Consider the following 26,162-nt stretch of genomic DNA (forward strand, 5'->3'; position numbering starts at 1 on the left):
CTTGCTCTGCCTGTTCTCCTCATCCCTGTGAGTGAGACAAGGCTTGAGGAACCAGGGCTGTGAGCAAGTTAACTCTCATCAATGCTATATTTGCTTTAAAAGCAGCAGCATCTGTTTTTTTCTCACCTCCTCCATCCCCTGAAGTTCCTTTCAGGTAACAGACCACAGCCAAGGATTCCTCATGATGTTAGCACAGGAAATCTTGGGTTAGAGATGGCTGCTGTTGTTAGGACAACGTGTAGCATAAATGCTTTCATTGCTGTGTACTCCCTCCCTGGTCCCAGCCACTCTCCTGCTTCACGGCCTCTCTCCCACTTGACAGGCTGCAAATGAGGTCAAATGCTCTGGAAATGGTTTGCAGCACTTTTCCTATATGTGACAAAAAAACAAAAAACAAAAAACAAATGAAAGTGTTTCTCAAGTCAGCACTATATCAGCAAAGATGTCTAAACTGCAGTGTTGAATTAAAAGCAGTGTTGATCAAACTGCTGCAGTTGACTGACTTTGCACAGACCAAGCAGTCCAGCAAAATCTGTGAGGTGGTCATTTACCACTTAAAGAACCGGCTGAGATGCCTTCCTCTCACGTGTCTGAATGGTAGGTTCAGTTAACGATAATCCATGACTTATATTTTCATGGTGCACCCTCTCCATGCAATTAGAACTAGTAGCCAAAGAGTTTAGACCTCATGATTACACATCTCGTGGACAACATGGCCAGTAACATGGATTTTTCTAGCACTGTCAAGGGTCTTCTCCTGCTTCAGATATAAGATTGCCACCTACTGACCAGTCAGTCCTCCCTACTCTGGGCTATACCCCAAATCCCAAATTTCCCTCCTAACACCCTCCATTCCCCCCCATGATCAGCAAGACTCCACTGTATTTATCTTGCGATATCTGATCGGCTTGCAACCAGAGGTCATGTAACTGTACAGACCATTAAACACCATTTCACCCAGGCAGATGCAAATGGCTCCATTATACTTAAGTCCCATTACTCACACAGCTCACCTTAAGCATAAGGCTATATCATCTGAGCAAGGCAGTAAAGGCAATAAAAATGCAGCCTGCCCAAGATGTGGTTCTTGCTGGGGAGATCTGGATGTGGGAAGTATTTCCAGATCCTTCCAGATCTGTTCTGCTTAATGTACAATGGGAACATATTGCCAGCAGCTAGATTTATATGTCTGGGACTAGAATATTTGGACACATGCTGTTGGTTTGTGGTACCCTGTCCCTACCTAGGGAGCACGGGCTTTTAAATGACTTCTCATCCAAATGCATGTGAAAAGAGTATCCCTGCTGGAAACTTCTCACTGTAGCACAGTTATGTTTGTGCTGGAAAACCCAGCTATCACCACCCAATAAACCAGAAGAGTGATCTTGGAGGGATTCTCTTCAGCAAATGTCCAAAAACAGCAGATATTGCAAGAGGGTAGAAGGTCATGTAACACTCATGCTACAATGCTTTTCTGAGTCTTGTTTGTTACCTTCGGCAAGCCAGACACTCTCTGGTATCCTATTATGCTGCTTGCTAGGCAGTTTCTAATACCATAGTGTTTCTTTAGCCATTATTTGCTGAGTATCTCTTACATTTTTGAGGCCTAGTTTTCTTTCAAGAGCTGGGGTAGCTGCACTGGTCTGAAATCTGTGCATTTCTGAGTTTTCTCTCTCATTTCAGTCACAGCCCCTGCCTCTGACTCAGAGTGGTGTTTCTGATAGGAACCCAAAGAGGGAGGAAACAAGCACAGATAGCATCACGCCCTCCTCGTGTGGGTTGTGGTGCAGAGCTGAGACAGAAGATGAGGAAGAGCCTGTGTCGGCAAGGGAGAGGGTTGAGCTGAAACTAACCTGCATCTTGGTGATTCCTCTACTCTAATGGGGTGCTAGTAGGGGTATGACCAGCCTCTCATTCCATCATACCGGATTCCAAACTAGCTATTACTAGTTCCTAACTATTGCAAACAGGCATGGCCTAACCTCCCAGAGCTGCAGTCAAAGCTGCGCTAAAGGCAATTAATGCTGTCGGGCAAGACAAGGGCAGGTTAGCATGGTAAAGGTCACGCTCAGAGGGCACCTTGCCCTGACAGAGGGTGACACTGTGTTTGCTTCCCTCTGGAAAGTGACATTAAGGAGAAGTTGGCTAAGTGGCACAGGCTGCTTAGAGTAACTCTGAAACAATGGTGGAAAGCTGAATAGCTTTACTGGAAAGGAAGGACAGAGAGCTTAAGGATTTTGACAATAAACTACTGATCCTTTGACCTAATTCAAAACCTGGCCTGGTAGGAACGGATGGTGACTCAGCCTCCAAGGACTGATTAGCACTCTGCATGCCCGGATGTGTTGGCCTCAATCTGGTTCTTCAGAGACATCTGTGTGATGAAGAGCTCCTCGTATCTGACACATATTGAGAGCTTTAGGAGGCCACTAGGCTGAAACTGAGTCAGCCACTTGTTATTACAGCCAGAAAGACCTGATGCTAGCCATACCAAACTGTCCTTGGTATCCCAACCTACATAAGCTGGGACAAGAAGCCTCATACTTGGCGGCATTATGCAGCTCTCTTTAGAAAGGCCCCACGTGCATGTGGATGTCCTCAAAATGTGTTCAATTGCTTTTCTTAGGTGCCTGCAGTTTAGTTCCTTCACTCCTCATGGTGCTGCAGCTTTTAATAAAATATATTTCTTGCCTCACTGGTTGCACAGTTTCAAATCTCACTTTTTGTCTCCAGCAAACAAGGTGCAGCTGCAGATGTAATGCTGTAACTAGCAAAGTTCAGCAATGCTTTTGTGGTTTATTTTCCCAGGTAGTAATGAAGAGCCACACCAGCAAAAAAGCTCACAATGCTTTTGCCTGTATCACTGCACTTACATTAAAGCTTTTGCTGATTGCAGTTGCCTGGGGCCTGGGGGTGTGGTGGGGGTGGGGGAGTGGGGGGAAGTATTTTCCGCATTCCTAATAGCTCTATGATTTCCCAGTATGAGATAAGGCTGGGTCATGCTCTTGATTGCTGTAACTCAGGACAGGCATCCCAGGGTAGATGGAAGGTAGACAGAGTCAGACTGCCCATTCTGTGCACAGGACAGAGCTTCACGGAAGAAACATAGAGCCAAAGCCCATGCAGGACTGAATCCACACCATGGTTTTCCTCTTTTCAGTAGAGCTATTATGGTGGAGATGAGCTCTAGTATGAGGCAGGAGAGGCTGTTTTTAATGCTGTGTGCTCATTAACATCTCTTTGATTAAAATGCCAAAATAAGCTGTTGGAAGGAAACAAAGTCTTGGCTACCTTCTCGCTAAGGATTCAAAGAGCTCCTGGTCAACACTGCAAGTCCACCAAGACCTCCAGCAACCAGACTCAGTGTTCCCGACAGTTCTAAAGGTAGAACATCATTCTCAAAAAACTATAAATTTTCAAACTTTCCCTATACACACTAATGCAACAGAACAAGAGGGATTTTCTTGTTGTTTCCAGATCAGAGTTCTCTGTCCCAATAGGGGAAGCAGGAAGAGGAAAATTAAATATTTTTCTTATACACCCTAGTGCAACAAAACAAGAGGGAATCTCTCCTTGTTTCCAGATGAGAGTTCTGTCTCAACAGGGGAAGCAGGAAGAGGAAACAGAAATACATTACATCAGGAAACACTGAGTGCAATATTTACCTGTCTAGTTACATCTTTTTTTTTTTTTTTTTTTTCTTTTTTCTTTCAGTATTCTTTGTCTCTTTCCTAGTTGGCTTTCTGCATGAACTCTTTCACAGGAGCACTTGACTCTTGATTTGGGAGCCAGGGTTGTAGCACTCTCTAGCTTTGCCAAGGCCCATCTGGGGAAAAAGAAAAGGAACAGCATGTGATTTTGCACCTTCTCCACATTCTTTTTGGACTTTTGCTATCTCAGCCTGTTGCTCCTCACAGTTTGAATAACCCTGCTCAGCAGCCTAGTCATGGGCCATGCATGTGCTCTTGAAGGGATTTTCCCTCAGCTCGTGCTCTAAAGTCAGAGTACGTAGGCGTCTGGGTACCCCTGGGTTTATATAACTCTGAGAAACATCTGGGCTTTAAAAATCCTAATACCTCAATTTGTTATGGAAATAAAGCACATGCCTGGTGGATAAGGATGCTGTCTGCAGCTTACTCCACTTGTTGAAGTCAGAGGGAGGAGTAGAAGGAGGAGGAGAGGTTGGGTTAAGGTGTACACTTCTCTGTCCCAATTCTTTTGATAATGGTTCTGGGCAGCTGACTGTGCCCTTCCTGAAGCACATGGGAAACATCAGGAGACTGCTTCTGCCAGCCTGGCCAAGGCTTTCTGCACCAGCGTGTGCAGAGAAGCGCATATTTCACTGAAGTATTTTTAGTGCTGGGGAGCTGACAGACCTGGAGAGGGAAGGCACCTTTCCAGAAGCCACATTGGGCAAGCGTGGGGCACCCGTCCATCCGTCTCTTTGCCAAAGCTCTGCCGACCTGGAGGGAAGTTGCCTTTTGCAGAGGTGAGCACACTGCTGCCTGTGTGCCCAGGCTTCCTCTTTCCTGCCATCCCTCTGCACTGCTGGCAGCTTTGGGGCCACACACACCTGCACAGCAAGAGCCCAGCCCAGCCAAGAGGAGGTGCCCGCAGGTCCCTGTCCAGCCCTGCGTGGGGGCCTGCACCAGAAACCTGGCTTTGAGCCACCGAAAAATGTCCACCCCTCCCAGGAAGAGAGCTGTTTTTTTTTCAATACCGTTTCTATTGTTCAGGAGATTAAGGACGTGGTTGAGGCTTGTGGCGTTTTTCCTCTGGGATCTAATTAGGGAGGAGGAACAATGAGTCCATATACTCATTAACTCTTCATAATTCAAAATACCTCAGAAATACCACAGTGGAGCAGGGCAGAGGTTTATCTAGCCCACTGTCCCTGCTCTAACAGCAGCTAACACCACACATCTTGGGAGATGGACATGGGAAAATACACAGTGATTCTTGGAGGCACTGTGCCAGCCTCCAGCACTACCCTGTACCAGTGGCAGTGTGCCAGTAACTCGATGATAAATGTTACAAATTATCTGCATCTTTTTATAAAAGCAAGTTTTGCAATATTTGATACTTCTCTTCAAGCTGCAGTTCCTGGTGTCAGGGGTTGCGTAGATGCTTTGTTTGAAGGGAAAGAGGATTCAAGCTGTCGCGACTACATCAAAAAGCCTGGAAACCTCTCTGTGCACCAAAAGCACGCGTATCTAGAAGGTATAAAAAACTGTGGGGGGGCTCCATGTATTTAATAATACTTCATTTCTAAATATTGAGGGCCTACTCCTTGATGACTGAACACCTGAGATTAGCAGCAGTGCACACAAATACCTTTTCTTTGCACAAAGATATGCATTTTTTTCTTGACATTCACAACACCTTGGCTCTTCACTACAGAGGGAGCAAGTACCTGGCACTCTCATGATCTCCACTGAGCGCTCTGCCCACAGCATAAGCAAAAGTCTGAAAACACTCAGATATCCAAAAGCAGACCCACAAGTTAAACAAAAAAACAACAACACACAATCAGCTTTGAGGCCACCTACAGATACACATAAGCCTATCTAGAAGAAATACTGCTGAAATGCTGTGGAGTAGATGTCTCTTTTATGGCCACCAGTATATTTTAACCAGCCAAGTCACTATTTACCAATTAAAGCTACATATAAAATGCAAAATCTGCAAAATTTTGCAAAATGCAAAAAAAAAATAAAAATTCTCACACAGGTTTAATCATCTCATCCTCACTCTGTCCCAACTCCAGCAAGGGCTGCTAACATTTAGTCTGTCAATGAAGACAGATGAACATTCAGAAAGAACCATCTGGCTAGGGAAAAGTTTCCTTTGCATCCCCCTTGTAATCACACTGACATGTAGTATTAGATCTTCTACTAGCTGCTCTGGGGTAGTTTGTCCCATGAGAATACAGAAGTAGCTTCTCCCAGGGCAGAGGCAGGCTTTCCAGCAGAACAGACTATGCTTTTAAGATCGCAGACTATGAAACCTCAAGGTATAGGCCGAGGTATTTTACAGGACATTAGTACTACTAATTACTTTTGTTCTCTGGTAGACTTAGACGTGAGTTGGTTTTGGTTTTTGTTTTGGTTTGTTTTTTTGTCTTTTAAAAAAAGGGAGGAGTAAATCAAAACATACATTTAGGAGTGCTTTACAGTACACTTTGATTGAGAACGCATGCAGATATACCAGTGAGATTTACTGATGTTAAACTGAGAGCAGCCTACTTAAGTTATTTCCCATTTTGCCATTTCTGAACAACGCAGTTATCCCCTGTCCATTTTCAGATACCTGCATACACCAGCTTTCAGATAGCTGGGTATCATCTCACAGCATTTTATTTAGGGTGGGCTTTGTCTATCTTGCAATGCATCCAGTTGCACTGGCATAGGCTGACAGGTATCTCTTTCAGCAGATTTCCTGCTGGGTGCCTTTCTCTGTGACTGGGCTATGGAAAACCAAATTCTCCCTGGAAATCGGTAATAGCATGGGACGTGAAAGGGACACACAATTTTCCAATGTTAAAATTGTTACACTCAGAAGTCAGTAATAACAGAGGTTTATACTGGCCTATATTTAAATCTTTCATCTGTAACTGTGACCTCTTCCAAAACATGGCCAAGGTGAATGAGATCCTCCCCTCATCCCTGAAAAGATGTGACTTTAAATTTAATGTTAATTAATTCGAATACCAAGATTTTCCATTTCTAATTAAATTGTCCAACTCTGGCTATGTAAATGGTTGTTTAGGTAAAGCAGTCTATGTGCATTTGTATGCAGTGCCCAGAACTATATTCAAAATTACAATTCCTCTTTCATTAAATTCTATAAATGAGCTTTCACATATTTATTCCAGGCAATCTTTTAAAACAATGATCTTGCACTGAAGAAAAAGAAAAATGTTTTCAAATAAATCCAATTTTCATGAGTGAACAAGCTTTGGAAAGTATTTTTGAGCATAAATACTCAAAAAATGTAAAAGCATTGTTTGTGCAAAAATGACAGAGGCAAATGAAAGAACTTTTATTTGTCATTATCTCACACAATCTTATTTTAGGCAATTGTATCCTAATACTACAGGAAGAAATTGGAAAGGATGAGGTTAAACTTTTAATTGGTTGTTTACTGTTTCAGTTCCAGGCAGTATTTACCTATCTGCTCAAGGCTGGGATGGCTTAGGGATAATACTGGGTGTACTGACTGTAAATAGGCTGCAAGTTACAAGCCTGTGAACAAGCCTACAGTGATCTGATGTAATAAATCACAAGTCAAACGCTCTTGTGGTTCGTGACATCACGGGCACTTGAAGCTCTATTTATAAGCTCTGCTGCGCACTGTCAGAGTATTGCCAGTTCAGAAATGCCTGCTAATTAAAATGTTTAGGATTCTTCTCTTATGCTCTTTCTTAGATAGGGTGGGCGACCTATTTTCAGCAAATTTAAACCAATACAAAGACAGGATTGCTCGGGGCCACAGTTTGAATGGGGCCAGGCACTTGCATTCAAGGGGACCTGGTGGAGCCAAGCGTGCAGGAGCTGGGCCACCAAGCTACCAGCTTTGCTCTTTCAAAACCAGATTTCCTTCCTGCTTTGCTAAGGTGACCTGAAGCACAAACAAAGAAATATTTGAAGAGTGCAGTGAGGGCAACATGAGAAGGCGAGTGAAGATAAGATGACGAGAAAGAGACCGAAAATGATCAAAACGGGTACAAGGCTGGATGAGCCCCTCCTGTTAATGCTCTGCTGTCCCACTCGTGCCATTTAGAAACATTCCCATCCACGCCACTGTTTGTTGGGGCTTTTAAGGGTCAAATTCTTCTGCTATAGCACAGACCAAAATGGGTTTGCCTATGTCTGCTTTGGATGTAGCACTTCAAGCTGCTCTAACAGGGCTGCAAAGTAGCTGGAGCACCTCTGGGGGCTGGGAGAGGCAGTGCTTGAATTGTGACCGCCCTGGTGACCGGTCAGAAAATATAGCCCCCATGAGGGAAATGCTGAGCCTTAGCTCCTATGCGTTAGGCTGCTCTATGAGCAGCAAAGCATCAGCTTTTTCTACTGACCCGTTTATTCAGATCAGGATCAACTAATTTCCAGGATCAGTCCCTCACACAAAACCCAGCGGAGCTGCGCAGGTAGCTGCCAGCACCAGGATGCTGTGAGGTGGCCGAGGAACTTCAGGAAAATTGCCCTGTGTGTGCAAGGCTTTAGAGAGCAAGGCACCACAAACACTTCTAATCTGACTGAAGAGAGACACTGCAAAATCCTCAGACATACTCACTGATTGATAAAGCAGACAACAGGAAAAGAGATTTAAGCGAGACAGGAAGAGGATATTAGCAAGCCTCTGAGGTTTATAACTATTTAATTCAATCAGAGAAAGGTAACAGCTGTTTTGTTAACACAAGTGTCCCCATATAATTAGTGCAATTATGTTGAAATATATTACTCTGTTTACATCAGTTTGGCTGTGCCTTCCCTCAATGTTCAACACATTTACACCGCTAAGAAAGCACAGCAGCTAAACACGTCTCCATCTGCTGTGCCAGCCCCCTTCCCAGGTCCCAGCTCTCATGGGACTCTATGATGGTCAACACATTGCTGTGGCTAGGAACTGGACAAAAAGCCCGATTTTAAAATTCATTAGAGTAAGTAGAGCTCCATCCTGGTGCTAAGCTGCGCAAAGTGTTACTGTAGTTTTAATTTGCAGTGTTGCTAAAGGCACAGCAGTCTACTGTTATCAGCAAGGTGATCTTTGGAGACCTACCCAAACAGCTGGAAGAAAATGCGACATCCCCAGGCATAAGGTTTTCCGTGTATCTGTCTGCGCTGGCAAACCAACCTATGCATAGCATGTACGTGCCTGATTTGTATGAGGACTAACTTGCCGGACTGCCACTGAGGCCAGTGGACACTGCTGTTAAGCTCTTCAGAAGAGGAAGCCCAGCTCTCTGATACAAAGGCATCGGTATTGCCAGCTGAAATTACAGGCAAAAGGACAATCAGCAAGTGCCAAAGAGCTAAAAAACAGATACTTAAGCAAATCCTGTATGAAATATGCATGATACAATTTCCTTCTGCTTTCAGGATCAACTGACTAATTGTAATTAATTGAATTGTTAGGGTAAGGCCCATTTCCTAGAGGAACTTGTAAAGGATTTCCTAAAATAGCCCTCCGAGATTTCCAGGCCTCTTTCATGTCCTGCCAAACAAAACTATAAAGCAGCCAAGTAGCCCTGAACTGAGAGAGTCCCCTCCCTTCCCCTGCTTCAGAAAGGTGGAGTTGATGCTCTCCTGACCTGACTGTTGCAGTTTTCCCCTTGAAATGATCCCTGTATTTCACTGGCATAATGCAGGAAGGAAGCAGGAGTGACTTGTGGCTGGTGTGATAAAGAATTTCTTTATGAGCATCGCTGCTGGGGAGAAGCTTTATCAAGGAAGAGCTTTGTGCTCTTGCGCTTGAACTCGGTCCGTCTTAGTTTCTGACAATTGCTTCCAGCCAGGACTGACGTCTTCAAGCTAAAAATTGCCGGTACCCAGCGGTGCTTAGTTTGGCCTTGGCGTTTCCTAAATCCATTCCTTCCCATACAACGGACTCTGCTATCTCAAGGGCTCGAAAGGGAAAGCAAATGCCTGGGACCTGCAAGGCGGGCAGGTCAGGAGCCTGGCTAACAGGCTGCAGCTGAGCGCCGATGACTGGAGATAGTGACCAGAAGCTGTTCCCAGCTGGCAGCGGTTCAGCTTCCTGTGTGACATGAGGCAGTGGCTTGGGGCCAGGGACCAGTGAACAAAGTACCCTCAGTACAGCAAACAGAGATGCCAGGGACTGGGTGGCTTAGCAGAAGATGGGCTCTTCTCTGTTTTTTTAGACATAGCCTCCTGCTGCCAGGGCAGCAGTGCTGGTCAGGCTTTTTAACGACAAGATACATGAGCAGAGGACAGGGGGTTTAAGGATATTTGGAAATTTTCATTAGCGCTGAGGTGAGCATATGGAGAAGCAAAACTTCACTCCTGGCTTGCTGATACTGCTATCCTAACCTCTCCACAAGTCCACCATGGATTAATAATCCTGACCAGTAAGTGCCAGCCCCTTGCAGGCGCGTGCCCCTCACCTCAGCAGGGAACACCCGACAGGTACGGTTTGGGAACATGAACCAAGAGCAGTTCCTATGTAGAGCAGAGGAGCCATGTCTCCAGCCCAGCCCCTTGCACCCTCTTCTCCATTACGCATGGACACAGCGTTCCAGGTCTAAACATGGGACTGGGAACGCCTTCATCTTTAAGCAGCTCTCCCATTTCTGTGAGGTCTAAAATGCCACACCTAGAAATTTCTGAGACAGGAGGAGTTAGTGATTCAAATAAGCAGCCTGATATTCAAAGCAATTGTCTGTCAGCTTCCAAGTCTTTAAAACAAGGTTGTGCAGGGACACAAGTGAAGAGAAAACACTTGGATTAATGAGAGAAGTGAGTAACAATAGACTTAATTAATCAATAACCACACCGACACCCTTCGGAACCACTGCCAGCCAACTGGAAAGTTTCTCTCTTGTGTAACAAAGTCAAACTCTAAGTGCTTTATTGCTCAATGGAGACATTTTTTTTTTTTTTCTTTTAAGCCCTAGGTTTGCATTTCATCTGGTATTACTGACCTTTCATAAACATTGACCCTTTCGTGTGCACTCTTTTTTTTTTCCTCTGGTGAAAGGACAAGGGAAAATGTCAATTGACATTGAACTGATAAATGAAGTGTAGTGCCTCAGAAATACCTGTGGATGGTTTCTCCAGAATGAACAATGTGTCCTAGAACACATTTTGAAACGTGGACTCTGATTTGGTATCTGCCAAGGACATACCTGCTGCGTGTGCTCATGAACACATGCTAGAAAACATCAAAAAATATTTTCTTTCTTTCTTTTTTTTTTTGTTATGATAAGAGGGTTCGCTATACAGACACAGAGCAGAAAAATCATCAACCTGAAGAGACAAGATGGCCATAAAAAAGGAGAGAGAATGGTACTGAAGAGACCAGTCAAGATAACACTAAACAGAGCCTACAGTCTAGTGCCAAAGTGGCTTATCTTAAACCAGAAAAAGGCACTCGTTATCAGGGGTAACTACACCTACAGGTAGAGTCAGACATGCCAAGGAAGGGAGCCCCCAAAACAGAACAAGAAAAACGCTATTTTTACCTAATGGGAAAAACAGCTCTTTTAAGACTCCTTCCCGTGGCAAGGGGTTTTAAGACAGCCCCCAACAGCCCCAACTCACCTCAGCTGAACAAATCAGATACATACAGCCGGACAGGACTCCCTCCTTATCTGACCTCATGTATTACCCACAGTGGGATACTCCAACTTGTCGCCATGTACGCAGACAAACCAGATGCACAGACATGGATTCACTTGAAGAGCAGTTTCTTCATTCCACTTCATATCCTGGCTGCATGTGACAACACAAAGTGATTCCTGGGACCCCTCCTCATCTCATCTAGGGAATGAAAAGGGTACTGAATGAAAAGGATACTGGTCCCTTATCCTTCACTGGTGACCTGGTGTTTAGGAATCTAGGCCCTGGTATTCCAGCCCCTTTTCCAGAGTTCTCAGCAAGTTCAGGGGGAATAATTCACAGTACCCTTGGGCTAGCTTTGATTCACAAATGCAATGAAAAGACACATCATATCTCCTTACCAATATTTCTGAGTCTGCATGTTTCTTCTGCAAGCTATTTTGCAGTTGGCAGTATTTTAAAGGATAAAGCTCCCTACTCTACAGAACAGATTTGCCGCCCTTAAGTCATCTGATGAGGCTTTTAAGATCCAAACCTTCCCCCCACGCTCCTCCGTACACACTCATTCTCCCATGTCGTGATAAGTTTTGTGAATCAGCCAGATATTTAACAAATACAGAGAAAACCCCACTGGAAACAAGTACACATTTACAGAAGTTTTAAAGCTATGGTAACTGCTTAGATTCTAATCATTGCATCTAATAAAAAAATCCATCAGCCAAGCACCAAATTCCACAGTGACATCAACACTGTAAGTTATGCAATGTAAGCAAGAATATTATATATACTAGGAGACTACAGAAGGGGCAGGGAGCAGCAAGGAGGGCAAACAGTGGAGGATTGGAAGTGTATGTGAAAGAACAGTATGCTTCCTTCTTATTAACCCTTGTCTTTTTTTTTTTCCCCTGCCAACATACAAGAAGCAACCCCAAATACACATCTGAATGTGGCCCTGTAGCTCTGCATCAGGCTAGGTCTTTCTGGATTGATAACTGGAAAGAGCCGATAATTTGTGAGGCTGGCTGATCAGCTTTCAGATCCAGGTTATGCAGCTTGCATAGGAAAGGGAGAAAAAAGAGAGTGTTCGTTCCCCTTACCCGGGAGCTCTATGCTTGTTGTTGTCCTACACTTTCATTAATCTTGTTCAATGGTCCAAGCACTGCTACTCTGAAGCAAGAAAGGGATCAAAGATAGCCCTAAATGCATTTTAAGTGCAGTTTGAATGCATCTAAGTGTAGCAACATATTATAGGAAACTTCTGTTCATCCGAGGAACTTGAGAGAAGGCAGAGGTCACATGACTTAAATAATCTTCTGCATTATTCATTTCTGGGCCACGCCGAACAATAGGCAGAGAAGTGGTGACAAACATTTAGACCCTAGGACAGATTTGCACTCTGAAACAGGCTGGTCTGTGGACTTCCCATCAGGTCTTGGGCATCTCTAGACTGTGCATGGGCAGTGCTGAGCTGAGCCAAGGCTTCCTTGCAGATCACTGCAGCATGCTGCTATGCTGACGTACCCAGTTGAAATGTGGATGCAGTACAGCTGCTTTTACGCACTGCTGGGCCATGACATCCAGCTTTCAGACCTGAGCTGGCTGGGGATGGAGTGAGCAGAAAAAATGGAAAAGAGAAAGATTGGGTAGCAGGGAGCAGCAATAACAGCAAATGATATATAAAGATAAACAGCATAGTTTATAAACTACATAATTACAAATAACAGTTTATCCTCAAAATATCACATCTATGGTAATAGCATCTGCCAAAGGCCCTTATGAAGCACTTCACAGCTTAGCCTTTACAGCTAAGAAGCTGCATCAATCTGCTGTATCTCAGGAGAGTCTTAGAAAATAGGATCATCTGTCTAATCACATAACAACGCAGGATGCAGGGAAGCTGGAATTAAAGCTGCAATCCTTAGCAGGCTAGCAGCCTTAGGCACTGCCTCAGTTTTACATCTCCCTGCCTCAGAAGGTTTCCAGAAGGAGTCCCTCACTCACCAAGGGTGTTCACCTGGACCAGTTGTGAATTCAACAATAGGCTATCATGAGCTGGACTGGGGATAATCAATTCACACCAACCTGTCTAAACAGCTCATCCTTCCAAGCCATTAACAATGGGAGCATGACAGAGCCTGCTCCTTTCACCATGGTGGACTTTAGACAGGACTTTTAGATAGTCCAAGCTTAGTAATCTTCTTGGAGGAGGTATGCTAATTAGGTTCTGTTAACTCACTGGCTTTTTACAGAACATGAACAGCTTCTTACTGTCATACACTAGTGATAAGTATCTATTATCTCAATTAATTGATGTCATTCCAGGTGAAACAGATCATGTTGTAGGCTGCAATCTAAAATGAGTAAGGATCTTATGGACCCAGATCCACTTTCACTTACTCTTGCATACATTAGAGAAACTGCACTGAAGTCTATGTGGTGGCCATTGCTATGATCAGTACCTGGAGTGCTTCTCTTCATTCCAACAGGTCCTGATTTAATTGCTCTCCCTCCTAACACACAGCTAGTTTGGCTGAGTCAGACTATGCCCAGGACAAATACAGTTTGATGGACTGGAGCCACAGTTCTTGTCATCTTCCAGAGTTACGTCCACAGTGTTTCAAGCCTTATTTATATGCTTGAGAGCTTAAGGTAGGGCCATGGGTTATGATCTACCACTTTCTAGGAACTTAGGAACCTCTACATATGACAAAAGAAAAAAAAAAAAAAGAAAAACCACAGAGACCACAGAAATATGAAATCAGCAAATGACTTGGGATGAACAAAGAAACCTCATCAATATTAGAACAACCAATCTCAAGGCAAACAAACTAGATTTTCATGTATACAGTGGCAATTCACATGTAGTGTTATTAAGTAAGAGATTATACACTTGAGTAAATCTAATGTTTTAACTCAAGCCCAGTGGATGCTGTTTAAAAACAATCACCTTAAATGTAGTACTTATACCATAGGTTACTGATGATGCAATTTAAAATCCATCTGTTTTACCTGTGTGCTGTTAAACTTTTCCCCCTGGCTTTAGACAATAAATAAAGGCAGCTTAATTTCTCAAAATCTCTCTCCTATTCCATCTCTGAAATAGTGAACCACTTTATCTATGTCAGGGTATTTCCATCAATAACGTTTTGTTACTGTGAGTTTTGTTATTTGTACATTGCTAAGTGTAGTCACTGTAGGGCTGGATCCCACTGGCAGCCCTGAATCCCATCTATTTAATCACAGGACAAACCTATTTCCTCCAGTTTTTCCCTCGAGTTCAAGGAGTAGCAGTTTTGGCCTCTGTAGCCCACTCAATCGAGGTTCCTCTTCACAGATGCTCCTGAAACTAAAGGGCCTCATTACACCTATAAAGATATGAAAGTTCTTGTAATGTTTGTTTTCCCTAAACCTCCTGTTTCCCTTTCCAGAGTTAGTCATTGGGAACCTAATAAGATTTCCATTTATCTTTACTCATATAATAAGATCATAGCTTGCAGCCTTGCTGTTAGAACTACAGACTTAGTAGGAATCACAGAAATACCAGGCTATAAAGACTTCACCGATCCCTTCTTTACAACAAAGTGAATATGCCTAGACGATCATTGACTCACGCAGCTTTGTTTTTAAGAGACTCCATAAACAGGGACTTTACAAACCTCCAATGCTGCTTCACTACTTCTTCTCTTCCTATTTTCAGAATAAATCTACTTCTGATACTTAACCAAAATCTTTGTTTATGGAAACAAAGCTGCCCACTATTTGTTGTATAACCCTTCTGCCATGAAAGCAGGGAACAACTAACCCCTGTTCTTTATAGAACACCATCAGAAGATGGTTTTCCATGTTCCCCCTCAATCTTCTTTCTCCTAAACCCAGAAAAGCCATTTCTTTCAACCATTCCCATTTCCACCTGGTTTTCTGGTTCTGTGACCATCTTCACTGCTCACTTCTAAGCCACCTCACTCTGTGTTTGATACAGAGACATGCTGATGCTTTTTTTCTCATATTAGCAAAGAGCTTCTTAAACGCCTCAGATACGTCAGATGATACCACAAACTGGATCAGGTTTTCTCCAGCAAAGAGAGCAACTACATATAGGTAATTCAGTAACTTAGAAATTTTCTGGTATTATCACAAGAATTTCCCAGTACTCTGGGGCATCCAGCATACCATCATTAAAATTATCAGGATGAAAATAACACAACTGAGCAACTGTGCACATTATGTTACTTTTGTTACCTTAACTCTTGGTCCCATTATCTCAGTCTGTTTCATCCCCTGGTTGTGTCTTGTCTTCAACACCTTGTGACATCTTGTGGGAATGACTGTCCTTTCCTAGATCTATAAATTGCCAATAAACTATTGGGATTTTAGCTTTGTGGGATTGTGGGCATTAAAATGCTTTCCCTAAGTAACATAATAATGTATCGAATGACAAATCACCTAACAACATAGACAGCAGAGAGAGTTAATCTGGTACTAGCAGGACTGACGGAGGAAATCCAGGCTGGAGAAGAGCAGAGCAGAAAGCTGGGGACAGCAGGTCCTTCGCCTTCCCTGGCACCTACCCAGGGAAGAAGAGCAGCTCGGGGAGATGCCAGCCCAAAGAGCTCCATGAAATCACTTGGTAAGCCGGAAGGGGAAGAGGTGAGGTTGTGTTCAGCACGCTGATGCCAGTCCCTTGGCAGAAATGGCTTTGGTCTTGGATTCTCATTGAACCTCTTTGTTCTCTGATTTTTTGAACAATGTGGTTCTGTTTCTCCCCATGAATGTAACTCCTAATGGCTAACTGCAGTTTTGTTTATTCTTTGCATAAACCTTAGCAACAGACTTTTTTTCCCTTTCCTCACAGCAGATGAACTTACCTAGTCTCTCAAAATCGTCCTGGGGTTCTCTAGAACAGCAGAGGTAGTTGGGTCGTGTCTGGATCGTTACCATAAAATACAGCCAGGAGGAGAGTTAAGGGAAGTCAAGTGTTTGCATATAGTGCCGTACAATGTAGGACAGCTATTTAGGTACTTACTTCTTCCATCACAGGGGTTCATGTTGTCATCAGCCTGTTCTCTAGCTTGACAGCACAAAACCACCAGGAGCTACAGAAATTGCAGGCAGGCCCAAGTTTAAAAGGGGTTGTGCATCTCTGTGAGATGCAGGGAGGGGAGCGATCTGTTTAACAACAGAGGTGACAAGTCACTCCACAGTCGGCAGCATGGCACACTTTTTGCAGCAAGCCAGCTCTTCAGGCCTCCTGTTCATCGCTGTCAGAGGGGCTGGAAGAGAGCGGCAAAAATGCGTAACAGAAGAGTGCAGGTCTGGGGAGACGATTGGGCCATTTAGTGCAATGTGCTTATCCACTTACATATTTTTCTTCCACTCAGCCCTTCTTTCTTACTCTTTCCTGAGATCCTGCAATTCTCCCCCTTCTGCCTGCAGACACAAAGCTCTAGCTGTTGCTTGATCTCATTTCTGTGACATTTCAGGCACTCTTCCTGCTGACTTGTTCCATCTGGTTATTACCCTTTGAGTGAGAAGTAGCTCTGCCTGCATCTCTGCTGAGTATCCTAGCCTGTGTGCTGAGCGTTTCGGCTCCTCCTCCCTGAACAAGCAGGCTTGAGCAGGTTTATAAATAGGAGTTTTCAAATTAATAAGAGAGGGTGCGGGGGTGAGGAAGAGAGAAACTGCGCTGAAGTCACTTCAGAGGCAGATACTAATACTCTTCAGAATGACGGCTTTGCAGGCACAGCGGCGGAGGGACATTTGGAGACAGGATGGTTAAGCACCAAGAGGGGGAGGGGGGTTAAGTTTTGGCTCTGCCACAAGTTTTAATGTGACGTGGGAAGTCGTAGCTCTTCTCCATGGGCTGGATCCTTCTCCTGCTTCCCTCCCAGCAAATGTACTGTCATGGTTGTGGGGCAAGAAAGGCGTATTGCTATGCATTTGCTTGCAGATCAGTAAAACAAGGCTTGCCTCTTGCTGGGGTCTCCCAGGATCACTACAATAACACAGACTTCTATTTAGAGGCAGTGCAGAGACATTCTCTCTTCTGGGCAGTGCCCATGGCACCCTCTTGCTGGGGCAGAATAAACACCGTGCACTTTATGACCTTTTTCCCCTTTGTTTCTGTTATCTCCACGTAGGGCCAGTAAATCAAACACCACAAGCACTGCTGGGAGTAAAATCCTTGTACTGACTTCCAGCCCACTTTCCAGAAGGATAAGTCCCTTATCTGTACTGTGAAGACAAAACACAGCCAGTATGACCTAATTCATACAGATGGCATGTGGGTCAGCAGCCTTCTATCAGGACAACACTCTGCACAGGTTACAGTGTTTTGTAAATGCCAACTGTTACTGTATTTGGTCTCTGAACCAAAAAAGCAGGGACATACACCAAGATGAAAGCTGAGGAGTAGCTACAAGGCAGCTTTCTAATGGTGTAATCGGGGACCTGATTAAAGAGAGGTGGGGGCCAGACACACTAAAGGCAGTATCAGACCTGAACAGCTCATTCTGCTCCTGGAAAGCCTTCCAGGAGTAACAAGATTATTAGACAAGCACTCTGTACTTGCAAGTCCTAGGGCTCAGCGTGACATCTGCAGTGTTTAGCAGATACATGGAGGGGATGTGAGGTCAGATGTTAGATGTAAAATCTGCATACAGGCACAGTGGGTCATGAGCAATTGTCTGGGATGATCCCTGGTTGACTCTGAACATGAAGATTCAGCTCTAACCCACAGGATGTTCTGTCTTCCTGTCTGCAGTGGAAACAACTTAGATTTATTCTGGTGCAAGACAGCCAGAACATGGAACATCATGCTTGAAATACTCAGTGTACCCACAAAAGAAGGGATGTTCCTGCACCTCTTATTTCGGGACCTCACACAGGCTAAACCCCAAGCATGCCATCCTCTTAATCCACCAAATTAGGACTGATTCCTTGCAGAGAACAGAACACAGGCCTCTCCTCCTTGTATCTTCTTTTCTTTCAGAAGGTGCTTTCTGAAAAGGTTTGGAAGCTTTCCTTTCCAACCATGGAAATTGACACTTTCCTGTACTGTCTCCCATCCTGGGACAAATTCTCATTCAATCCATGGTTAAAACTGATCACTAAAAAAAAATCCTCTGGTTTCCAGACATCCAGCTGTAAAAACCAGCAGTTCAGAACAGCAGCAAGAACCACTTAAAACATTCTGGTGTTGTGAGACATGAAGAACTGGCCACAGATCTGGAGGCATATCCAAACAGCAAGAGTGCAGATCTCACTTACCCAGCTTAGAAAAACAGTATCGAGATGGATCCTATGTTTTTACCCAGTGGGCTGGTGGCATGTTTAGTAGGAAGACGAGACATTCTCCTATTCCTGGGTACTCAGTTCTCCACAAAACTCCTGCAAAAACTTTCGTGACCTCTCACGGACAGCATCACCAACCCAGTAATTTCACAAAGAAGGTAAGACATGGTAACAATGTCCTGCCAGCAGGTTGTGATCTGACAGCAATTTGGATTGGGAACGGAAAATTTAGCCCTTGTATTTTATTAGTTGAATGTGGTGCTCTTCCAAAGCCTGTTGGCAAAGTTAAAAGGTTGAAGGCATTGTTAAAGAGTAGGCTGAATTGCAGCCAGCGCATGCAGCCTTAACTGGAGATGTGCTGAACTTCTGAATGAAGTATTGTGTTCCCTCTGCCTCCTGCAATACAGAAGAAACAAGTCTTCTACACCCTGAAGAGGAAATTCCTTCTGATGGCACCAGGACACGGACAGGCTCTCTCCATCACAAAAATGTTAAGCGCTTTTACCACTGTCATCACCCTAGGAAGCCAGCTTCTGGTAATGTCACAGAAAAAGGTCTCTCTGTAGTAACACAGGACCTCATGAAAAGTCTTTTTCAGAGCTTGCCACAACCAATAGCCATGCTTGTCTACTTGTCCTTTTTGGAAGGCAGTTTTCTATTTAATATTGCTTCCAAGACTCCAGAATATTGAGCTAAGTACCTGTCCCATCTCTTCACAAGCACAACCATACTTTCTGCTTTGCAGGGCATGTTGCACAACTATAGGCCCATTTGCTACCCAGTCTCCTGACTGCTACACCAGGGCCTTATCCACAAGAACACATTACCAAACAACAAACAAAGTAGGACTAACTCTGGACTCTCTTTCTGCACTACTTGCATCCGGAATTAGACCTGTTCATTTAATCAGTGGATCTGTTTATTGATCTAGTACCGTAGTTTTCATCAGATATGAGATCCCGAGGGCCCACGAATTATTTTTAAGAAGACCATGGATAAGGACCAGGAAAAGGAAACCAACTCAGCCTACATGAGTCCACAGCTCTGCTGGAATTTTTAGTGGCTGGCAAATTGGAAAAAGGTTAAAAAACATTTGTCTGGTGAAATGAAACAGGATATGTTCATTCAGGCATAAAATTTTGGGGCACTGCTGAGAAACTCTGCCAGGTAGTAATAGCTGCAGTGTCTAGTTAGCACCTGTCTCTGAAGAGCAGTATCTGTGAAATTGCTGAAGGTGCACTGAGTACACAGGAGCTATTCCAGGCCTGGACGAGCCACCCCATCTGAACAGCAAATGTTTCTTTGGGTCATAAATCACAACAAATCTGCACAGTGCAGGAAACTGCTCCTTACATAGAGAACTATTGCAGGCTCCCCTCAACCTTTCAGCTCCCTACAATGTAACCAAGCTTTTTTCAGGGGCTGCACGAACCATTCCCAGAAGAAGTCCTGAACACAGTTCAGGTCTTCATTGGGAAAACAGAAGGCAAAGTTGCACTGTCTCTGCAAGAGCACACATTGATGGCAATGACATTGCATCTAGCAGAATGGAAAGAGGGAATTTTCCATTTTTAAACTTTCTATGAAGCAAAAGGTCAACAATGATAAGAAAAAGTACCCTGAGTCACTCTGAATGCTCCAGCTGAACCCAAATGATACATTTGAAAAATGCTAACTCAGTAAAAACATGACGGTTCTGTGTAAAAATCACACACAAAAATAAAAATGTTACAGCATGAAATTTCTGCTCCTTTTAGTTTTCTCCCCCCAGCTTTAGTAACAAGTCACTACCCCAAAGTCTTTGCAGGATCAGCCCCCTCACTTGGCTTATTTTTCTTCCCCTCACAAGCATGCTGCTTTTAGGGATACTGCTGGATGCCCATCCAGCATCTTTTACATGTGAATCTGCCTGCCACGCCTGGAAGTTTTCCCCCATACATACACAGCCTCTGCCACTTTTCAACTCGGCCTTTGTTTTGGTGCAACCGTGGAGTACTTAGGAAGCCAGAGAGCTCTGCAGAGGAGCAGCTTCTCTCTTATTTGGATAATGCTGCTATCAGCACACAGCTGTTCAAGCCACAGCGTTAAAAACGAGCTGATTATAGTTACCCATGCTCTGCACAGACCTACTGAATGGTTTTGATGGGCTGTCCAGGCTATTCACTTCTAGTATTTTGCTGTTTGTGGCAGTATTTGCCATTAAAAGTGTGTGTGGTGGGGGGGAAGCACTGATGAAGAACACTCTTCCTTTTATGTCCTGCCCATGTCTAGCTTTGTTCACACTCTAAATGGTACCTGCTAACTGGAACACAGGAGAGCTGTTGTCTTTGTGACGAGGCACCCCTTGTAGCCATTTGCATCTGATGAAAAATGCACACACTAAAATACCACGAGATGTTAAAAAGCAAGAGAATATTACTGGAGAGAATACTAGCTTCTACGTTTATCACTGCACTGTGGCATATTAAAGAAACACCAGATAGGATCCATTCAGTGCAACTGTTACATAAACACATAGTAGTGAGAGAACCAAGCCCAAGCCGAAACCTGGTTTATGCAATACCCCAAGTTAGGAATTAGTGCAAGTAAGGTATTCATCTTCCCTGCAGTGCCTCGCAGCATCCTAAAATCATGTTAAATGCCTGTGTCTTTACTTTGCTATATTGCTTTTAAGATACCTAGTCTTGCCTGTAAAGCTAGAGCGATATATTTCAAGAGTGATATACATCCAAACAAGAAGTGCCTTAGTGGGGATGGTTGTGAGGCCAATTCTCCACTGTCCCAGACAGACACCAACCAAGTCTGAGCCCAGGGCCATGCGAAATGGCCAAGAGCCAGCAGGATCTGTGCTTCCCCTTTGGGTTTGCGAGCTTCCAGCATGGATACTGAGCAGGCAGGGGCAGGAGCTGCCTAGTGGCAGCTTGGCTCCTGCACAGGGCCCAGTGAGGCAGTCTGGCAGCTGCTTTTGCTGAATCAAACCACACTGGCTCTCACATAGCCTTTACTAGCCTCACTTAGAAATCACCTTTAAGTCAGGAGTATAATCAGCTGGGTCATCTCTATAAGCTCGTGTGCATGTGGACCCACAGTGAGTTTTGGGTGAGGTGTGTGAGACACTAGAGACTGTAGCTACTGTGAAAAACATTGCTACTGCAGCCAAATCCTTCAAATAATGCCTGATTTTCTGTTTATCCTTACTCTCCCATCAGTGAAATTACCTGTCATAGATTCTCAGGACTAATAAAAAGAAGTAAGCTTTACTAAAGAGCACAGCTGAGGATTTCCTCAGCAGTGATTTCTCCAACAGGCATCTCCTCCTGTGTGTTCTCAGTTGTCTGCAAGGGTCTTACCAGAGGGCTTTGCTTCGGTTTTTTGGATGCATTTCCAAGGTCACAAGGATTTTCACACCTTTTTCTGCTGACTGCTCAATGGCAGGTAAAGGATGTTGTAGCTAATGGGAACACAGATTGGAGATAATTATAGAGTGATTGACTTGCCATGGACTTAATTGCTTATTAGAAGTCACACTGATCTCTGAAATGAAGTCTCTGAATCTTATACCATGCGAAGAAATATCCACCATCTGAAGGATAAACCTGAAAAGCTCATTCAGATACAAGACATGGGTATTTGCACATATCTTCTTGCAGTAAAAGATGTAGTAATTCAGCACCAGCACTTGGAAGCCAAATGTAGCTCAGGTGGGAATGTCAGCACATGAATTTAAACCAGAGCAGCTCTGTAGCTCTACCGTCTTGCCAAGGACCAATACCAAGTCACAGTGTGAGCCAGCTACCGCTAAGTACTTGCATATGGGGCAAATAGATTCTGTGTTTTCATGAATCTCCTCTTGTGTTAAGCAACTCTGCAAGTTCTCCTTTCATTACAGGGCACCAGCTCAAACCACCTTGCCTTGCTGCCTGGCAGCACATGCTGCTTGCTGAGTGCTCTCCAAGGCAGCGGCCACACACTGGTGTCAGCAGAAGCAGCTACAGAAGGCAACAAGGAATCAGGGTACTTGGTTTTTATTGAGCTTTTCATGCTATGGCTTTGCCTAGTTTCAGGACCTTCAGTTTCCTTCCCCACTGTTCTTGCCTGCAAACACCAGCTGTGCCTTTTCCACTCGCACCTCCTTTTTCTTGAGGTAGCTCTTTCAGGCCAGGCTCAGCACTGGCCAAAGCTACCACAGCGAGCACCGATGGGACTTGTTTTTCCTGCCTTGCAGTCCTGCTTCAGGAAGATCTCATGTTTGCCGGGTTCTGCTGTGGAGTTAAAAAGGCATCTTTATTCCTCCCTCTCCCATGCATTTCTGTTCATATCAGTCTTCTCACTGCTGACACAGCAGCCTGCTTCTCCGATGGCCCCACTGTCTTGAACCTCTCTTGGGATCCCCGGCACCGACTTACATTCAGAGACAGATTTTGCAGGGCTGCCTGGCAGTTAGACTGTCCCTCCCGCCACGCAGATGTAGGGGTACGTACTTGCTTTTCCCCTGCTGTATTTCACAGCTGAACGTCTGAGTGCAAGTTTAAACTGAGAGTAGCCCGAGGCAGTGCTCTCAGGCACTGCAGCAGCTCAGGTGCAGAAATGTGACACCTCACCCCGAGGTGCAGACCCAGCCTCATCTCCCACCTGCCTGTTCGATGTCTTGCACCAAGTCAGGACTGTGCTCCACGGGATCTCTCTGTGGCCTGTGGCTTTGGACATCGGCCTTGCTTGCTCTTGCTTCCCCTTCAGCGGGCTCCAGCTAGCTCCTTTGTCATTATTTCTCTGTTCCTCAATTCATACTCCGTCATAAGCAGCAGGAGACAAAGCCATGCCAAAGGGGACAGTCTTTGTACACCGCACTGTACAAACCTGAAGCTGTGGATAACACGGTTTCCCCTTTAAAAAAATACTCCTGTGCCTGAATGGGAGCTCTTTCCACTCTGACGTGTTAGCGCAATGAATTCCCTGTACTGAGACGCTGCTCACAGCCTTGAGACAAGGCACAAAGGGAGTGCAAATAAATGAACAATACGGTGAAAGAAACAAAGGGCAGAATAAAAGCAAGCAATAAATAAAAACAAAAAGGGAGAACCAATCTCCAAAAAAGGAGAACCAAGCCTGCAGTGCTTAAAGCTGTGCCATACAAAAACCACCATGCAAAATGATGCAGAATTCCTGCAATAACTGGGCTGGCAGCAAGCCTATGGGGAGCCCAGTCAGAAGAGCATGCTGACTTCATGAGCAAGGACAGAGCTGGCAATTAAAGCACAAGTGCTGCATGATTTTCACATTGGCCTAGTGCATCCCATCCCATGGGATCCCTCAGGGCTTTACAAGGTCTTTTTCTGCTCTTGAAATACAGTTGTATTTGGGCTAACAGCTTAGCAGTGTGCAGCAGCAGCGTACAAGTGAAGAAAAAAAGAGAGAGCCAGGTGTATGGGTCGTTGTATTGGAGGCTGGCAGGAACAGATGCAGAACTGTGGTCCCTCCACAACTGATTTCACAACTTCTTTTCCCTCTTTTCTCCCCTTTCCCCTCCCATCTCTCCTAGTCATAGAAGCAAACCCCTCCTCAGTTAAATCCCATCTCAAGTCCAAAACCAGCAGCAATGTCACTGCAGAGGCGTTGTTACCTGTTGGATGCTAAATGGACCTGTGCAGATGACAACTTTTCCCATCACATTCGAGCTGGCTGTGGAGGCTTTGGTGTCTTTTCAGAGCAGAGACACTCTACTTCGGTCTCACAAACAAAACCTTTAACACAACAAAGCCCTGATCTCAGAGCTCTGTAAAACAGAGCTTTTGCGTGGTTGTAACTGTCTGCCTAGCATAACATACAGTGCACGACATGGCCAACTGTATTCCCTGTACACTGCCTTCTTGCTCCCGCATTAGGTGTGCTATGGGATGGGAAGCATAGGTCCCTGATTTGCCTCCCAGCTGTTTCAAATTGTCTTATGCTTCTCAACCCCTAGGCTGCTGCTGCTGCATGTTTCAAGCTCTTCATTTGCACTAGATCTAGTGATTACTGAGAGGCAAGTTTTTGGCCAGATCAGCAAGGTGATCCAGCTTACTGGGTGACCCAAAGTAGCAGCTGGGCCACACAGCACAGGATGTGTGAATGCAATGGTGACTGCCCCCAGTACCTCAGTACCTCGGGGGGGAGGGTACAGAAGCTCATGAGAGCTGTGAACTTGCAGCCAAATCAAGGGACACACTGAAAGAGGGCTCCCTGTGTTTTTTTTTTTTCCCTTTACAAACAGATTTCTGTGACACAAAATGCTTGTGTAAGATCTTTCTGCCCAACCTGTTTAATTTTTCCCTTCCTCCTTTTTCTCTCCTGGCTGTAATTATCTGTCAAGTCTTGGTGCATGTTTTCTGTTCATCTGTCTTTTAAAAATGCAAAAGTCAAGGCTTCTAGAAGATAGGCAAGAGCTCATTTCCCTCTTTTGCTCTGGTTAAACTGAGACATCAGTGCTGCTTAACTTGATTTAAAGAGCCTTGATGCTCCTCACCTTTAACCATGCATTCATGCTCCTGCACCACGCTCTTCCTTGACCCTAGTGTTCACGCAGCTGTCTGCTGAATTAGCTCAGGGTGAAAAATGACTTTCCCTTCAAAATGGTTATCTGGTTCACAGCATTATGACACAAACACTTGTGCTAGCACCACACACGGGACAAGTGAGCTGGGGGAGAATGACAAGAGACTATCGTGGAGTGGGAGAATTATAACATTTACACTGGTAACTGCAAATTATAGCTTTATTGCTATCAAAAGTCTCAGCCTGCTAGACTAAAATTGCTCAGCCCACCAGACACTGAATGGGGTCAAAAGCTTAACCCATAGCTGTGAGTCTCATCTCCACCTTCTTGCAATTAGACCACCGCCAAGTATCTGCAACTTAAAAACCCCCTCACCTCCTGCCACCTTCTCAAAATGTGCAGTTTTTACACAGTCCAGGTCTCTCCTTCCCAAGCTGGAGTTCGTGCTCTAAGGCTAACCATGACCTGCAATAGTTCTTGTTTATTACTTTCTGCCTAGCAAATCTTGCAGGGTAAGAACAGAGATTTCTGCTCTTCAAGGACATTTCTCTCCAATCTATCTGTAAGGATCTCAAAACACTTTGCAAACATCCTTTAGTAATGATTCATGGCACCTCCTCTCATTGCTGTTTAGTGCTGAAATGGAGGCTGTGGTTTGTCAATATGAAGAATGTGGTGGCAGCAAGGTCTGCAGTGCCTGCCACTTCTGCATCTTCCTCACTCATCTCTTGTGCCATCTCCACCTCCCAGAAGGCCAACCCTCAGTTGTGCACTGCTCCATGGACCAGATGGTGTAACTGTTCCAAACAAACCTCAAAAAACCTTTTTTTTTAAAAAAAAACCACACACACACAAAAAAACATATTTCAACCGTATTTTATAGCCTCAGCAGCTAACAGACTGATAATACTGCTGGGCAAACGTTGACTGATGAACATGGCAGTAACATGCAGTGGCACAGGAGCAGGAATGAGCTTTGGAGGGAGGAGAAAGGGAAGGAGAGGATGATGCTGGGAAGTGAAAGAGCAATACCTGAAACC

General features: G+C 44.6%; 1 long non-coding RNA gene across 3 annotated transcripts in view; it reads right to left on the reverse strand.

Moving 5' to 3' along the window:
- LOC118160326 overlaps positions 1 to 26,162 on the reverse strand; it is a 69,228-nt gene that overhangs the window by 20,630 nt on the left and 22,436 nt on the right. For 2 of the 3 annotated variants that reach the window (XR_004747420.1, XR_004747419.1), the window contains exon 3: positions 3,666 to 3,826. The exons of the other annotated variant lie outside the window; for it this stretch is intronic. This is a non-coding gene — a long non-coding RNA (uncharacterized LOC118160326). The remainder of the gene's footprint in view (positions 1 to 3,665; positions 3,827 to 26,162) is intronic. 3 annotated transcript variants of the gene reach the window in all.

Source organism: Oxyura jamaicensis, chromosome 1 (genome assembly GCF_011077185.1).
Source record: "Oxyura jamaicensis isolate SHBP4307 breed ruddy duck chromosome 1, BPBGC_Ojam_1.0, whole genome shotgun sequence".
Lineage (NCBI taxonomy): Eukaryota > Metazoa > Chordata > Aves > Anseriformes > Anatidae > Oxyura > Oxyura jamaicensis.